Here is an 18,803-nt window from a genome sequence, read left to right as displayed (position 1 = left end):
AAATCGTAACGCGTTAGATTACTCGTTACTGAAAAAAGGGTCAGATTAGAGTAACGCGTTACTACTGACATCACTGCCTACAAGTTACATTTCTGTGCTCCGCTACACTCAGGACAGGAGGGGTTGGGGATCTTTAATATTTATATTCTTATAGCTAGTTTTACTCTTTGGCCACTAGATGGCCTCAAGTGCATTCCATATAGCGTACTTACCAACGTCAGCACTGTGGCACTGCAAGCCTCGTGCGCTGTAAATAGTACTCTTTGGGATGTCCCATCCACCCTGCTCCAACTATCAGACCTGGCTTCTACATAGAACATTCAAATCTTATTGCCATGGTAACTGATACAGGTTAGAGCATTCACAAGCTGCCCCCTGAGGCAACACTTGTTTTATATTTCATTTGTTTACACAGTATTATCCCATGACTTTTGGGATGGCAGCGTAGTTGATACCAACTAAGATTTTAAGTTATGCAATATTACATGGCATGCTGAAAATCTAAACCAAGTATAATGTTAAAGCATTACTATTCATCTGTATATAATGTGAAATGGTGTAAAAACAAACCATTTCCACACATACCACCCATACCACACATTCTTTTTTGGAAATATATTGCACTCAGATGTAGAGATGGGAAACAGGGTTTCTCATGATAATAATTATATCATGATACTGTAATTCTGCGATGCTCAATATTAGGGGTGTGCCATATCGTATCGTATGTGATAATATTGCCAACATTTTTAAATATCGTGAACAATATTTTACCCTGAAATATCGGCCATATCACCCACCCCTAATTATCACATCAGGTTACTACTTTTTTGCAAAAGAAAATCTTTTTTTCATTATATATCTACTAGAGACAGATTATATATGTCCAGAATCATTTATTTTACTTTAAAGCTGTATATATGGAGATATCTGGAGTGCATTATTAGTATCATGACATTCTGGATCTCTGATTTCTGTTACAAATCTGATACATTTTTTTTTTATTTTTTAGTATTTGTTAGGGGTGTGCTATATCATATCCTATGCAAAAATAAAATGTAATTTTCATTTTGTTGCAGTAATGCATACTTAAAATAGTTTTTTTAATTCAGTGTTTTGTCATATCGCCAATAGTATCGTTATCGCGAAAATGTAATGAAATATCGTGATATTATTTTAGGAGCATATTGCCCACCCCTACTCAATATATTCCAAGACAATTCAATATTTATTATACTATTATTTATGATATATTGCTCACTCTTAGTGTGTTTGCATTCTTAAAGCTAGTGCATGTGGTAAGATGAAGATGGGGTAGCTGAAGGACGTGTCTTTGATAACTTTTGCATTCTACCGGTGTCATAATTGACAAACGTAGCTTGTTGTTTTCCTGACCCGTGTACAAGACTATGAAATGCACATCATTTTAAAAGAATTCTACGTTCTGCAATAACATAAACAAAAAAAACGGGAAAAAAGTTATGTAAGTTGTGTATTGCAGTTGTTATAACAGCTGCAATATCCTCTACAAAGGCAGCATATATCCTGTACTATAAGCAAATATCACATCCTAACACTGAGACCTGTAGAAGGTCAGTGCACATCTGACTGATGAGGCTTTGAATCCACACTCTATACAAAACAAGCCCTACAGCCAGGACGCACTGCAGCACTGACGTACGCAAAACATGTCAGAGAGAGAGAGAGAGACAGAGAGAGAGAGAGAGATCAAGCCTACGACAGCTTTAAACAGTTCTCATGATCTCACAGATCAGACACACAATGAGGCCTTCTTGTTTCCAGTTTTTTGGACAGACGTTTAATATGTTTTGACGTCTCTCTCCTTGAATTGAAGTGATGTAGCTTTCTGATCGCACTGCCTTCCAGCTAAAGGGTTTTAAAGTATGGGAGAGACAAGTTAAAGGAACATCTGATAAATAGAGAATTCAGCAAAGGGATTAGAGATGAAAATATGTCATTAAGAGCTGAGTTGGGGAATACAGTATGTTTTTATTGAGATTCATTCATGTGAATGTGAATTAGAACATTTCAAAGATGTGACAAACCTATACAGATACTGAAGTAGACTGCAGTTGACTAGTAATATTGTCATTAGTCACTGAGCCATTAAACAGCTGAGTGTGTGCATGTATTTAATAAATAATGCACCCTGGATTGAAACTCAACTTACAGCTAAATCTTAGATGTACAGCTCTGGAAAAAAATAAGAGGCCACCAAACTGAAAACCTCTGAAATATAATTAAGAGGAAGATGGATGATCAAACCAAGCTAAACTGCTTGAATGTTTGCACCAGGAGTGGCATAAAGTTATCCAAAAGCAGTGTGTAAGACTGGTGGAGAAGAACATGCCAAGATAAAAACTTTTTTATCTTGATCTTTAATCTTAAAAGATTAAAAACCAGGGTTATTCCACCAAATATTGATTTTCTTGTTTTCTTTGCATTATTTGAGGTCTAAAAGCTCTGCATCTTTTTTGTTATTTCAGAAATGTCTTATTTTTGGCAAATAAATGCTCTAAATGACAATATTTTTATTTGGAATTTGGGAGAAATATTGTCTGTAGTTTATAGAATAAAACAACAAAGTTAATTTTACTTAAACATATACCTATAAATAGCAAAATCAGAGAAACTGATTCAGAAACTAATGTGGTCTCTTATTTTTTTTCCAGAGCTGTCTATGTTAAATAATTCATGGTGTGATATGATTAGATACTGGGTCTTGCCACCAGAGGGTGTAACACTGCCCTTTACAATGTCTTTCAGAGGCTACTTCTGGGTAGTGTACCTCATGGTGTGAGACCATTGGTTGCTAGACATGCCTCTACTATGCATTTTGCACTACCCAGTTGACAGACTGGATTGACAGAAGCTGGATGATTGTCAACAATTTTCTAGCTATCTAGGCTGTCTGTCACCCAACCACTATCACCATTGTTTGCAAGAATGTCTCCATCACATTGCAACCCATCCTTGGTCTGCTAGGGTGCCAGATTTTTGTACAATCAAGCATTTATTAGACCAGCTGGGATGTGAACTTTGGCAAACTATGAGTGTGCAGGATCTACAGGCCCAGAAGCCCAAACGTCTTTGGTCAAATGTGCTGTGGTACTGTTTTAGTTCTTGCTTATATCTATTATCTATTAAGGAACATCCTAATAATAATAAAAGGTAAATAGACAATAAAAAAAGAAAGCCATATTTGTTCCAGCGCTCCAAAAAAACAACCAAACAAACCAACAGGCTGGGTGTATGTGGGTGGGTGGGGGGGGGGGGGGGGGGGGGGTTGGGGGGCCTCTTACATAGAGCCATGCCAGGGGGAGGCCCTGCATTCTGGGCACACAGACTTTTGCCTCCCCCTGTCCCGGAGCAATCAGAGCATGCAGGGACAGACACCGCACTTTTTGTTTTCGCCCCTCCAGCAATTAGCTGCCAAGTGGCAAGCTAATGAAGAGAGCCTCCTCTGAGCCCTGTGCCCCATTCAGGGTCCTGCCTGCCGAGCAGGACGGAGATAGCGGGGCCAGGCCGTGAGTCTCTTACAGGAAGGAGCCTCTGTGTTACAGGAATTGTCTGTGTTAAAGGATTTGGATTGTTTTTTGATGCTTTAAAAAAAGAAGATGTAAAAAAAGAGAAGAATGGAAGAGATTGTCTTACTAATTTGTTCTACAATTTAAATACTGATTGTTGCATTCTGCAGGTGTAGAGATAAGTGGTTAAGATGTACAGTGGTTGGACAATGAAATTGAAACACCTGTCATTTTAGTGTGGGAGGTTTCATGGCTAAATCGGAGCAGCCTGGTGGCCAATTTTCATTAATTGCACATTGCACCAGTAAGAGCAGAGTGTGAAGGTTCAATTATCAGTGTAAGAGCACAGTTTTGCTCAAAATATTGCAGCAATGCACACAACATTATGGGTGACATACCAGAGTTCAAAAGAGGACAAATTGTTGGTGCACGTCTTGCTGGTGCATCTGTGACCAAGACAGCACGTTTTTGTGATGTATCAAGAGCCACAGTATCCAGGGCAATGTCAGCATACCACCAAGAAGGACAACCCACATCCAACAGGATTAACTGTGGATGCAAATTCATTGTATCCAAAAACATAAAACCACGGCTGCTTAAATCACGGCAGAATTCAATGTGCACCTCAACTCTCCTGTTTCCACCAGAACTGTCCGTCGGGACAATAAATTATTGTGGTCTTAAACCAGGTGTTTCAGTTTCATTGTCCAATCCTTGTAGCTATAGATAATGTTTTACAACTCCAATTCCAAAACAGTTGGGACACTATGTAAAATGTAAATAAATGTGAATAAAACAGAATGTAGTGATTTGCAAACTTATATTTGTGGATTGCACAGAGATTCAGATTCAGAGATTTCAGAGATTGTGAATTTTCAGTACAGAACAATTAGGAGCCACCCGAGGGCCTGAAGATCATCAACATCCAATATAATTATTAGTGCCACTTATTTTTTCGGCCTTTTGTTGCCTCTGTCCCAACTTTATTTTGCTGAGTTAATGTTGTTGCTTCCATCAAGTTCTAAATAAGTTAATGTTTTTTTTTATATATATAAAATGGTAAAATTTCTAATTTTCAACATCTTATAAACTGTATGTTAAATGAAATTATGGGTCTATAAGATTAGCTAATGGTTGCATTCTGTTGTATTTATATTTAACACAGCTTCACAACCTTTTTTAGAATTGACTTTTTGATTTTTTTTCATAAGCGGTGGAATTATTGAGGCCAGCTAAAGTCTTTAGGATAAATACCCAGGGGCGGTTTTCACTTGAAAAAACAAGTGTGCCGATATTACATCACCCGTTACTGTCTTACCATTAACACAAAGTTCAGTAAACAGAGGCCTTCAGAGCCCATCAGCTCCAATAACCCACTATGGTAATGGGCACACAGGCCGGCTGTTGTGAATGGTACGTGTTGGGATGAGTGTTTACTCTGCTGTGACCTGGATAACTGAGCACATGTGCAGCGAGGCCCTCGGAACAGAATGATCCTGATAGAACCCTGTTTGGTTTCTGTGTGATACAGAACATCCTTTTGACCTTCATGAAATCTAAATTATTTTATTGGTTACTGACATCAGCCATTAATTGGCAATGCCCAAAACTGATTAAGCTTGTGTAATAAGGTATGCTGTAATCAGTGACAAGTGTAATGCCCCAGTTCTGTCCAGCAGGTGGTGCTATAAGAAAGCAAGGGATATTACTCTGCTTTTTTTTTTTTTTTTTGCCAATTGCCAATGGCAGATGTCTTTGGTCTTGCTGTTCTGTCTCTCTGCTCTATGTCAGCCCTTTACAGTAATTTGGGTGTGTCTCAGGCCCACTTACCCTGAGTCAGTGAGTGAGATACAATGTGAGAGAGAAATGTGAGGTATAATAATAATAAATGTAAGGTATGTGATATACAGCTCTGAAAACAAAAAATAAGAGACCACTTTATTTTCTGAATCAGTTTTGCTATCAATTTTGCTATTTATAGGTTTATGTTTGATTAAAATGAACACTGTTGTTTTATTCTATAAACTTCGAACAACATTTCTCCCAAATTCCAAATTAAAATATTGTCATTTAGAGCATTTATTTGCAGAAAATGAGAAATGGCTGAAATAACAAAAAAAGATGCAGATTTTCAGACCTCAAACAATGCAAAGAAAACAAGTTAATATTTATAAAGTTTTAAGAGTTCAGAAATCAAAACCTTGTAGAATAACCCTGTTTTTTTTATCACAGTTTGCATGCATCTTGGCATGTTCTCCTCCATCAGTCTTACACACTGCTTTTGGATAGCTTCAAGCAGTTCAGTTTGGTTTGACGGCTTGTGTTCATCCGTCTTCCTCTTAGTTTTATTTCAGATTATTTTTTTAATTTGGTAAAATCAAAGAAACTCATCATTTTTAAGTGGTGTATACATCATATATTAGGTATAATATTAATAAACTGGCATTTAGAGTAATAATGTAATAATAATGATTGCAATGTAACAATTCTTTTATGTATGTTATGTCTTAAAGACCGCTTAAACCCATCTGTAACACATTATAATGCCTTTATGAGTCATTACCGTGGCTATACATATTTTAAGTACACTCAACACTTTCTATCAATGTTTATGATGCATTATTACTGTGTTTATAATAAGTTTTATTACATATCTGTGTAAGCAGGCAGCTTTGTAAGTCACAATGCACTTATAACACATTAATGTGTAGCATACAAGCACAGCTTATGATGCAATATAATTACAATTTAAAAGGCTTTATGAACATGGTTGTACATTTTTATATTCATAAATACATTTTCCGCATAAAAGCCATAATACTAGAATACCGTGCATTATGAGTTATGATCATTGTTGTTTATATTTTATACATTAATGTCAAGAAACTTCCAAGTGCCGTAGCTCGCAGATTGCATTATGACTAACAAAGCTGCCTACTTTTAAACACACAGTGCTAAAATGCTATTACGCAAAATGAATTATACTTATCTTGAATATTATAATACCTTATAATATTAATATATATACCAAATAATAAAGTGCAACTTCTCATAATGCATAAGTGTGGCTATAATTTATATGCATATCTATAGGCATTTTTGAAGTGAAATGAAGTTCTCTTAGCCCATCAGGACTGACAGATGCGTGTGTAAATGTGTGTGTGTGTGTTGCCTGAGCAAAATCTTAAAGCCCTGTGCAATCATCCCAAAGGGCCCAATAGCCCTCTTTGATTTCAGCCTGAGGGAAACACACTCAGGTGGTCCCATCAGGTGGGAAAGTGGAGGGATCTGTCAAGACAGGCTGGACCCAGCTCAACAGGGTGGGGTGGGGGTGGATATAGTTTTGTAAAGGAAGGTGGGTATCTTTCAGGCATTGTTTCAAAACTGTGTGTGCTGTGTGTATGTGTGTGCATATATGTGTGGGATTCCATAGGATAGTACTGCTGAAGGGGGTGTGGGTGGTCTTAGTATTGTATTTCCAATTGTCCTATGTTAAAACAGTAGATTTCAAACCTTTGGTAGTGTACCTCATGGTGAGAAATCATTGACTGCTAGACAAGCCCTTCATAAGATTATTGGAATAAGTGTAGCAGGAAGGCCGTTCGACAAATTTACTGCCATCTAGGCCTTTCATCTGCCAATCACTGTTGCTTTTATTTGCAGTGCTGTTGTGAGTAAGATACCTGGACTGCTACAGATTAAAACAGTTGTTGTCCTTAGTGACTATTTAAGTTTGAGTATGGAGGCCTTGGCCTTTTTCAGCAGGATAATACTCGCCTACACACAACAAGGCTTTCCAGAAAGTTCTCCACCAGATTGCAACACTTTGGCAACCTAGGAGTGTGTAGCATCTATAGGCCCAGCTGCAACATATGTGGGCAAATGTGCCACAGGATGCCATACGGAACCTATATGCCTCCATGCCCAACCGTGTATTGTAGCTACAGTTTTCCCCAATAAACATATGCTTAGTTATCTCTTTCACATGCCTTAATTTACTCGTTCACATGCATTAGGATCTCAATCCCAAGCCTCAATTATTCGTGGCCACAACTTAATTATCTCATTCACACACCTTAATTATCTCGTTCCCATGCATTAGGCTCTGGTTCACATGCCTTAATAAATCGTGGCCACGGATTAGGCTCTCATTCCTATGCCTTAAGTGGTGAATGCGCCTTAGGCTGTCATTCCCATGCCTTACAAAATCATGGCCACAACTTAATTATCTCATTCATATGCCTTAATTATCTCATTCACATGCATTAGGATCTCGTTCCCACGCCTCAATAATTTGTGGCCACAACTTAACTGTCTAATTCACACACCTTAATTATCTCATTCACATGTCTTAATGATCTCGTTCACATGTCTTAATGATCTCGTTCACATGTCTTAATGATCTCATTTCCAAGTCTTAATAAATCCACTAACTTAATTATCTCATTCAAATGCCTTAATTTTCCCGTTTTCATACGCCTTAATAAGTGGTGGCCATGCCACCTTAGGGGCTCCACATGTAATTACTTACAAATATCATTTTAATATTTACACACAAAAAGTTCCTTTCCAACAACTTCTTTTTAGTGTTTCCTTTTTTTTGTACTAATATTAACGTAAACAAAGTATTGCAACACATATACTCAAAATGTAGTTTTAAGGCACTGTCATAAGATAAAGAAACTATTATAAGTTATGATTTAAAACGCACAGTTCTCCACAAGTCACCGCCTTAAATAAAAGACAAGATCTGCATCCTTGTCTTTGAGGAATGGAGATTTCAGTCTCAGTTGAACTGGCACGGCATTCAGACCCTAAACTCCTATTTACTTAGAGGAGCAGCGGAGGTGCTCGCTTGGCATCCCCCTCTGCATTCCTGCAGCACTGGCTCATGTTGGACCAGGCCCAATATAAAGTATACTTTAACAGCAAGCACCTTAAACAGGTATTAAGGGCGGCGCGGCGGCCAGTGCGGTGGTAGCGTAGCTGCCCCGAGAGGAACCGCCGAAACATAAACACTTCACTGATGCGAACTTGTGAAACACCTGGAGGTCATTCAGTTCAGCGTGTATTGTTTTTGTGACTGGTGAAAAGCACGTAAAAAAAAGAGTTTCGAAGGAGCAAATATGACTTGTTATGAGCACAGTTATTTGACTAACTAAAGCTAAGCTATTTACAGACATAAAGACATTTTCTGACTAAATTAGATGATGAATGCTGTCTATCACATAAAGTGTGTGATCTGTTAAAAAAGACTTTCACATTAGCGCTTTTTAGTCTGGTTAAATTGAACTCTTTTATTGGATTGGTTAATTTTTTCATGATGTCTGCGCTTCGTTTAGCAGGTGTGAACACAGTAATTGAACTCAGATGTGGACCACGACATTAGTGAAGTCCAAAAATGATCTCAGGTTTGTTTGTGGTGAGAATGTGATCTGACCAGTCATCTCTGAAATATTTTCATGTTACATAGAAATATGCATCAGTCCAGAACACAGGACTGTTCTCCAGTATTTACCTTAGGAGAGAATGCTCACATAGTTTTGGTACACTTTAATGTGTGACTGCTTAAAAGCAAACAAAAGCAAGAGAAAAAAAAACTTCAAGTTTTTTTTTTTTTTTTTTTTTTTTACTTGCTAACAGATTCAAACCAGAGCAATCAACAAACTAAGATTTAGGCAATAATAATAGGCACTTAATATAATGATGGGTCCTGCTTGTCTGGTAGATGTTGTAGACATGGGTCCAGCTAATAAACCACAGTAATTAGCTAGTGGTTTATTAATTGGAAAGCAGCCTATTGACACTGGAAAGTTGCTGGTTCAGTGTGTCAGAAGCTAGCGTAGTTAGACGTGCTGGAGTCTGTATTTGAACTTAAAAATGATATTCAGGCATGGGTCAAGACTGAACACCATTTTATTATTTTTTTCTTCTTTTATTCATCATCAATGCATTAAAATGCATTAAAATGTAATCTCAAACTGAAGCTTTACTGATAAAAAAATTACACTTTCTAGACAAACTGGGTTATCAGTTGAAAAATCCCCTTTGTTCTCATCTTTTAGGCTGCATTGTAAATTGTAAAAATTCAATAAAGGTGATCTGAGATGCTTGGTCTGGAAGAACTAAATGAGTACACTGGCCCACTAAATGAGAAGACAATCCTTTCTCCACCTTTGACCTCTAGTGCACATACACTGGTTGCAAAGCTGAGGACATGGTGGACAGTTGTGGTATCATTTTTAAAGAACAACAAGGAACAGTTGCTCTTTTGGGTGAAACTGGTTGGTTAGATTACAATTTCTTTCCACCTCATGTACCAAATGTGATGTGAATGACAAAAAAGTCTCCTTGAATCCGCATGCCATCAGTTACCAGAGCCCTGAGAGAGCACAACTGGCCTTGCTCTCGCTGGGTTAGTAGATGGCGCTCTGTCCACTCATCACTCCAAAGGGTGATGTCGTTCAGCACAAGGCGTCTGTGAGCTGATGTATCAGAACCGAGTCGCTGCGCTTTCCTCCGAGCTCGCTGTGATGCTACTTCTTATGTATCAGAGGAGGCATGTGCTAGCATGTACATGCCCTCACTGGTAACACTTTTCTATGAATGTCATCTTTAATAGACACTATAACCACATTCATAACATATTATAATGCATTCATAAGGCATAATAAGCATGGCTATAAATGTTCATAAAAATGCATAACCCATTATAGCCATATTTGTTAAGCATTATGACCTGTGATTATAATACATTATAAGCTCTTATAATTGACTATAATTAATATTACATTCAAGACAAGAATACTTTATGAGTGGTTAAAAATATATTTATAGGATTATTGAGGGTGTGTTTATAAGTTGGAAGCTTTTTCAGTCATTATACAGTCTGCAAGCAGGGACTGAGTTTCTTGGTATTGATGTATAACATGTTATAAACACAGCTATTAATGAATTATAATCACAGTTCATGATGCATAATAAACATTTCTATGATGAAATATAGAGTTTTATAAATATGTATAGCCATGTTTATAATGGCTTAATGAATGCATTATAATTTGTTATGAGTATGTTTATAGAGTCTACATTCAAATAAAGTGTTACCCCCTCACCTTCCTGGTGTTGGGGCATCACTAGTGATAGGGGGAGTCCTAATGAGTGAATTGGGTACTTGGCCTTGCAATTTCAGGAGAAAATGGGATCAAAATGGAATGAAAGCACGGGTTCCATCTTTTTCTGCAGTCATTGAAGCTAAATTAATCTTGAGTGAGGCACCCAACTTTTGAAAAACCCAATGATTTTGTCATTAAAGGGATTGAAATTCATAGGCTAAACTCTACTATGTTCTAAATTCATCTCATGCTTCTTTCAGACCTTTAGCATGAAACCCAAAATGTTACAGAAGTGCAGCTTCCTCTGTAGTTTCTCATCAGCTGGATCTGCTCTGTTACGGATGTACCCTATGCCTGTATTATCTTGTCACGGCTATTTGGAAGCATATGGGCTTAACTACAACATGACCCCAAACCCACTGTAGTCCAACCTGTAAATCCATCCCCAGCAGGTTCCATTCACCCAAGCAGGGCAGCTGACCCAGCTCCAGAGTAGATGACGACAGCGCCCGATAAACAGTTATCAAAAAGCCTCAACCGCCCAAGAGACGCTTCCTCAAGAATGTTGCAAGTGGCAGATAGTGGTCGTCTTTGATGCTGCAGCTACGTTAGCATTGTGTCGTTTCCTTTCACCTCTTGTGTGGAGCTTTGATGGGGCTTAAAAAAAGAGAAGGGGAACCCTTATAGCCCGTGCTGTGTTAAGGATGGGATTGTTTTGGAGATTGTATTCTCTTGTCTGGTCTCCCTCGACCTACATGCAGGCGTGCTTTCATCTCTTCTTCTATCTCCCTGTTGGTAGCGTGCAACCTCAGGATTATGTCGACTTGGACAACGAGAGCGGGAACGAGACAGAGAGAGATTTCCTATATGTTTTGCAATTTATTTCCTTCCTTTTCAGGTTCTTTACTTTATCAGCGCAGTGGATTACACTTCCTCAGATGCAACAGAAACCTCGATGGCACGTTAAGCTCAAATCAAGATATGACATTAGTGTCACGCACTCAGACCATCTTCTATGTAGGGCTCAATCAGCCTGTCAATTAAAGGCTCTCAAAGAACAGATATGTAGCTGAAAATGCATTAAATTAATTTGTAATTGAGTTTATTGACATTCTTGACTTTATTATCAGATGAAGTATCAGCGATATAGAGCCTACATTTTTAACAAACAATAAACATTTACAATATTATTTGTAGGCTCACAAAAGTAAAAGTAAATGGTTTAATAAAAGGCCACAGCCCAATTCCAAACACGATTTTCTATTTCCTTCTCATTTTCATTGCTTAAACATCCAACAAACAATGCAGTTTGCCTATTGTGAACCATCTACAAATATATTTACTTTGCTTGGGTACCTAGCTAGTAATCTTTGGTAAGTAGAAGAACAATATTACGTGATCATTCTAAACATTTCAGAAAAATGTAAAAAAAAAGAAAAAAAATCCTATTCTGTGTTTAAATAAATGTTTCAGTTCTTAAGTTCGGAAAACATTAAAATACACATTTATTAAACACTATTTATTAGTGTGATTGTATGCACATACTGTAATTATTTTTCTGTGTTCATATTTTATTATATTCTTAGTGCTGGAAAATGTACTTCAAATGTTTGCATGTGACTAGTGCTATTGTTCATGTTTACCATTTTCACTTCACATTTTTTTTTCACTTTTTTTTTTTTACATTACTGCCATGCCACTCCTTTCATTAGGTGACTGTATTTGTGCCATAAACTATTTGCTTCATTTGAATGTTTCCAAACTCAACATACTGTAGCTTTTAATTCTGTCATATTCCTCCTCTCCTGCTGTTATTTAAGTCTAATCATGATTATTTTGCTGTGTCTTATTTTTGCTTCATATGTTTAGTTTTCCTGTTTTGACTCATCTTGGCCATTGGTCTGTAGGCATATTCTTATTCTTATTTTTTTTCTCTGAGTTACTTTTTTTTTAGTATCAGTTATTTTGTCAGAAAGACATTCAGTGAGAAGAACTAGATGTAAACTACATTTCTACTGGCAGTTTTGTTGTCCCTGAAAATTGCACAAATGTAATTACTGTAAATAAACTTAGCAAGTGCTTGAATCCACAATTAAGGCCTTTTTATGCCAAGTCAATGTTTTTTACTGACAAAACAATGCACATCAAACAAGTTTTGAAAAGGAACATGTGTATATGAATATATATATATATATATATATATATATATATATATATATATATATATATATATATATATATATATATATATATATATATTTTTTTTTTTTTTTTACACTAAGTTTGAAATTGATAGACTGTGATGCTGAACTGGGCTGGGTTTTCCAAAAGGTTCTTAAAGGGTTTTAATGCTAAGATGCTTTTGGGAAACTAGTCCCTGATCAGCAAATGTTTTTAAATGGTGGGGATTCATATGTGGTTTTGCATACAAACACCACTTAAGGTGAGCTCATAGTGCACAACTGTGTTATTTATAGAGAAACCAATGAACCTTCTCTTCTAGTGTTCATGAAGGAGGGTGCAGGTGATATTGCTGCAATAAGGGAGGAAACAAATTGGTTTCAGAAATTATGTCTGTGCCGAGAAAAAATATATATAAAAAAGACAGTTACAAGCATATATCTTCACCTCGCTACAGATGAAACGCACACTGAAACACACAAAGCTGTAGACGCTCACACACACACAGATAAGACTGTCTCACTAGCTCAAAATTAAGAAATCGTTAGAGTCATTCATCATTGTGTTGGTAAGAAAAAACTCACTCCTTTGAATAATTACTATGAATCAAAGGCTAAGTGCAGAGAGATCAAAGTCGAGCATTCTTGGGTAATCCTTCTGTGTTGCAAATCTTCGGTAATCTGCCCTGCCTGGTCAACTCTGTTTGACAGGCATCTACTGTATGAAAGAAAAGGGCACCATCCATTACCACTGACCTGCACCATTGTTTACTTTAGCCAGGTACGAGTTCCAGAGGTTGATTTGTGAGATATGGAACTCATGGGACTTATCTTATTAGCCGTGGGCATAAGTGTTGTTTGTGTGTCTGCCCCCCTAGACTGCGGGGGTCTCCCCTACAGGGGAGTAAAGGGTAAGATTAGTAGCAGACTCTAGGAGATCAGGTTGTTTACTCTATGTCGAAACGGGCAGGAGAAAAAGTGGAAGTTGAGCAACTCTGAGTGTATCCTTCTCTCACCCCAAACGCCACCATTAACAACCAGCCACACACATGTGCTTCATCTCAGCACTGACTCCCAGACCTCCAGCAGTGGTCAAGTGTTTGGTTTCACCTTGTGTTTTCTTGTGGGCAAGAATGAGAAGGTGGAATCTCAAGCCAAAAAGAGTCAGTTGCTGTAAAATCTGCTACTGGTTGTTTTTGGTATGTGTGTTTTTGGTTTTGGTTTACCTAGAAGTACCTAGAAATAAGATTCACATGTTTGTTACATTGTGTACAGTATATATGGTACAGTTTATTTTTGTTTTCATAGTGCAGTTTAGCAACTCAGTGCACAAGATAACTTTGCTATATTCTGTCATCAGCCACAATGTTTGACATTGTTGTTCTAGCTTTTTGTTTTCTTCCTGCTAAAATCTGGCTTCCTTTACATGCACTTCCATCACACAGCAGAATGAATGCAACAGAATACCCTCAGGTTCCATTTATTTACATTACAGTAAATACAGAAATCACAACACGGTGCTTTTTCTTCTTTAATTGTTTAATCATGGCCTCTACTTCCTGTAATTGGTCAGAAAATCCAAATCATTAAAAAAATGTGTGGCTGCCACTATGATCGAGAGATCACTGGTTAGAATCCCGGTCATGCAGCTTGCCATCAGCTGCCGGAGCCCCGTGAGAGCACAATTGGCCTTTTTCTTTAGAGTACTTTCTCTTTCCCGTCATCACTTCTAGGGTGATGTCGATCAGCACAAGGCCCCTGTGAGCTGATGTATCTGAACCGAGTCGCTGCGCTTTCCTCCGACTTGGCAATACTGCATCAGCAGCAGTTCGAAAAGAGATGGTGGCTGACTTCACATGTGCTAGTCTTTGTCCTCCTTGTGTTGAGGCATCACTAGTAATATACAGCTGAGTAGCAGCTGAATGGTTGGAACCCATTGGCTTAGCTAAATTAGGAGAAAATTGGAAAGATTTAAGATTGCGGAAGAACTAATTGAACCTGACCAAGACCACCCTGTTTTTGGTCAGAACTCCTTATTTGGTGCTTTGGTCCAGATCATGATTTTACCCCACCTTTCACATCTGCTTAATATAAACTTATTAATGGAACTTACCCTGTCAGCCAGATCAATTCACCACTAATGTGGGGCAACTTGATCCACAAGACCATTTTTGGGACCCTCACATATTCTGTTGAGTACTGTTAAGGTGCCAGTTGATGTCAGTGTATGGCACACATCTTGTGTTGTATTCCACACAACTAGTGTTGCACAAACTCATTTTATATGTGTCTCATATTGTCTTGGTTATAGGTTGACTTAAGTTAAAATTGTAGTTTTGAGTATTACTCTCTACACGTTTACATGTCAAGGACATTTCTCGGAGGCACATGCTCACTTTACTTTGCAAAATTTTATAATTGCACTACTGAACCTTTTGCACTTTTTTCATATTCCACTGCTGTAGATAACATGTACTTACTTGTAAATAATATCCATACCCCATTACTGTTTTCATGTATATATTTCCATCATGGATGTAAATTTAACACCAATTTAATATTTATATTTTGTTAGTTTATTCTTTCTTTATTGTATATTTTCTAGTTTTATCCTTATGCGGCATACTTGGCGAGGGGCAAAGAAAGAATTTCATTGTACGAGGAAACTTGTTTATTACTGTGCACATGACAATAAACTCTTTGAATCTTTGAATCTAATTTTGTAAGTAGAACTTCTGTCATTTCTAATCTCTTGAAGAACCACAGTCTTTAACAGTGTAGAATGTAGAATGAAAAGGAAACATAATCTGTTGGCGATTCAACCGAATTAACACTAAAATACCTGGTTGGTCCCTGACAGTTTTTTGTTTGGTTAGAGACCCTGATAATTTGATTGTTGAAGTGGCTCTTCTTTGAAGGCTTCTTCAGGTCATTCAGCTCCTCTGGTTCAGCTGGAGTTTTTCCTGTGTAATGCTGACTTGCTCTGCATGCTAACATGGTGACCGGACAGTGCAAACCTTGGCGAATGCGCCCGCCAGCGGAAGATTTGTGTGTGAGTGGAAGGCCTTTAATTTTCCTGCAGGTCCTGATCAGAGGGTGGATCAAAGTTCTATGGAGATTAAAGGACTATAGCCTGAGAGAGTGCAGCACTGTACAATACAGGCTGCTTTTATGAACCTGCAGCAGCTTCAGCCAGCAATCAGCAGAGCAGAGGCAATTACTCTTACCATCATTTAGGTCAAGAACATTGTGGCCTGATAAGTAGACGGGTAAAACACAATTGTAGAACTGTGCACCCTGACCTTAGATTCTGCTCTGTTTGGGTCAGATGTTGTGTTTAAGTGGCATCGGTTTATTGGAACAATGGATTTCCCACCAGGATGCACCACATGAGCACACTCTGAGGTTGGGAAAATGAGGTGAAATCAGGTTTACTAAAATTTTCAGTGCAGCAGGAACTACCAGTTGTGATATGAATGCTTTTCAACATTGCAGAACACTTGAACAACTGTATGATTGATAGATAGATACTTTATTGATCCCCGAGGGGACATTCGATATTGAGTAATAATATTTGTTTTGTGCGCCAATTGGTAACATCAGTTTTTTTTTTCTTTTTTTGTGGCAGTCACTATTTCTTGGTATTTGGTGAATTAGTGCCCTCTCTGGTGAGAATATGTAATTGCATGGAGAATGTGTAAGAGTATCTTTAACACAGGTTAATGATTTTTTTTTTTTTTAATATATAGACGAATTGTATCCATCAAACATACCAGACCACTCTGAATGAATATATTAGATGTTGCAGAGATGTTTGTGGTCATGGTAATGATATCATTAAATTTGTCCTGAATGTTTTAATGTATTAAAGTTGTATTACCGCAAAGCTTGCATGATGCTCTAATTCTGGACTTAAACCTGTTAACATGCCTTTTTTTATTTTCCTAGTGAATCTGGTATGTACTGAGTTCACCACTTACTTCCACTTGCCGATTGAGTCTGTGTGTGTCTGTATTGGCTATTTGTAGATGGTAGCTGATCTGGCTTTTTTAAGACTCTAAATCACGCTGCAAAAAAAAAAAAAATCTCATTAAACTCTCTATGCATTTATATGACCCTATGCATCTGCTGCACCCACCTCCGTTTACTCTGCTTTACACAGAGAAATTTGGCATCTGTGCCATACATTCTATTGAAAACTCTGTGTTTGAAAGCGCAGCGGCAAATGATCCTCATTCAGTGTGAAAGCAGTGTAGATAATACATGATCCTTTACTGCAGTAAAATGAGTTATTTTGGAGAGATTGGTGATCTTTGGAGACCACAGAAGCACATTTGGAGAGGCTACCTGTTCACTATGTACTCCATCTTGCATAACCTTCAATCAGTACAATACTGAAGAATCGTCTAGTTCAGAGACAGCTTCTTCCCCCAGGCCATCAGGCTTTTAAACAGCTTGTAGTAGTGTTCAATCCTTACACTCTTCTCATTCATCACACTGCAGAGATATTCATCTCAATCTCTTACAAGCTCATTATGCACCTTGCACTTTACTTTACTTTAACTCATTTACTTACAGGCCCACTGCACTAACCAAGACTGTTATCAATAATGTACAATAATGTATATAGTGTAAGTTATGTGTAAAATTGTATATTTTCAGTATTTCTATTTGTATTGTTTGTGTTTTTACTACTATGAGAGACCTGGCTTATAAGATTTCATGCACCTGTGCACCTGTGTAACTGTGATGTGGTAAGAAAATGATTGTGAAAATTGTGATGTGAAATACGAATCTAGTTTATGAGTGGAAGACCTGGAGATTTAGTTGTGTGATTCTAGGCAGAAAAAAAAAGAGGTTAATAGGAAGAAAGGCGTGGGTCTGTGAGCTTAAGACAAAAAATAGATTCCAGTCATGGATGGAGTTCACCTTGACTCATTGAGGAAAATTAAAAGACAGACCTAAAGTGGTTCTCATATCTCAGGATGAAAGACAGACCTCTGTTTTTCAAATGTCAGGCTCCAGGTGCCTGTGTGTCCCCGTCTCATATGGAAACATGTGCGGGACTTGGCCAAAGAAGAAGCAGCATACATGCCCGAGGGTGAGGACGGGCAGTCCCAACCGCAGTGTGGTCATCTTTAACGGAACCTCATTTTCCTCAGATCATCCCGGCAGATGACTGCGGCTTTTCCTGCAACAATTAGGCCTGATTTGCTCATCAGCCCGGCCGAATAATGACTGGGGGGCGAATAAACAAAGAGCGCGTAGTTAGCCGAGTCGCTATCTCCCATCAGCCTCTGGGACGCTCCTCTTGACGTCACCTTTTGCTTTGATTGCAAACTAGATGCTCTGGTGGCCTCGCTCCAGGTGGTTAAGATCAGCTTTGATTGAGTCAGTCAAAGCACTGTGAGGCAGCGCCCGGCGAGCTGTTGCGAATGCGTAATGGCGAGTGGCATTGAAGTGCTGTTGATCCAGCTTATCTCTTTTCCTTTTAAATATTATGTTTTTATTTATTTGTTTTTATTCTGACAGATCATTTAGATGAGGACTAGATGGCCAAGAGTTTAATAAAAAATAGCATAAACACCAAAACCCTATTGAATTCAATTATTGTGTAGCCAGGTGGTGAATTGAGAATACACCTTTAAAATGTGTGTCTGTAACTTTAAGAAACACAATCAGAAGTGTTGTCACCCTGAGAGAGGAAAGGGAGGAGCTAAGAGCATGGTAGAGAAGGAGGCTCAAGCTGCAGTGAATGGTGGTGCTCCATTTTAGGATCCATCCACAGCCATCCTAATGAAATAAGAGGTAAAAATCAGGAAATACTGAACAATATAAGGTTCAGTTACTCAAGTCTTGTTGAGTAAAGCTGAGTAAATCAAGGTGAGCTTAAAAACAAATATAAAAAGAGCTCTGTTAATGGTATTAAGGTGGTATTAATGTTATTTATCTATTTTCTG

This window comes from Astyanax mexicanus, chromosome 10, assembly GCF_023375975.1.
Source record: "Astyanax mexicanus isolate ESR-SI-001 chromosome 10, AstMex3_surface, whole genome shotgun sequence".
Taxonomy (NCBI): Eukaryota; Metazoa; Chordata; class Actinopteri; order Characiformes; family Acestrorhamphidae; genus Astyanax; species Astyanax mexicanus.
The sequence above is the reverse complement of the archived record's forward strand: the minus strand, read 5'-3'. Positions refer to the sequence as shown.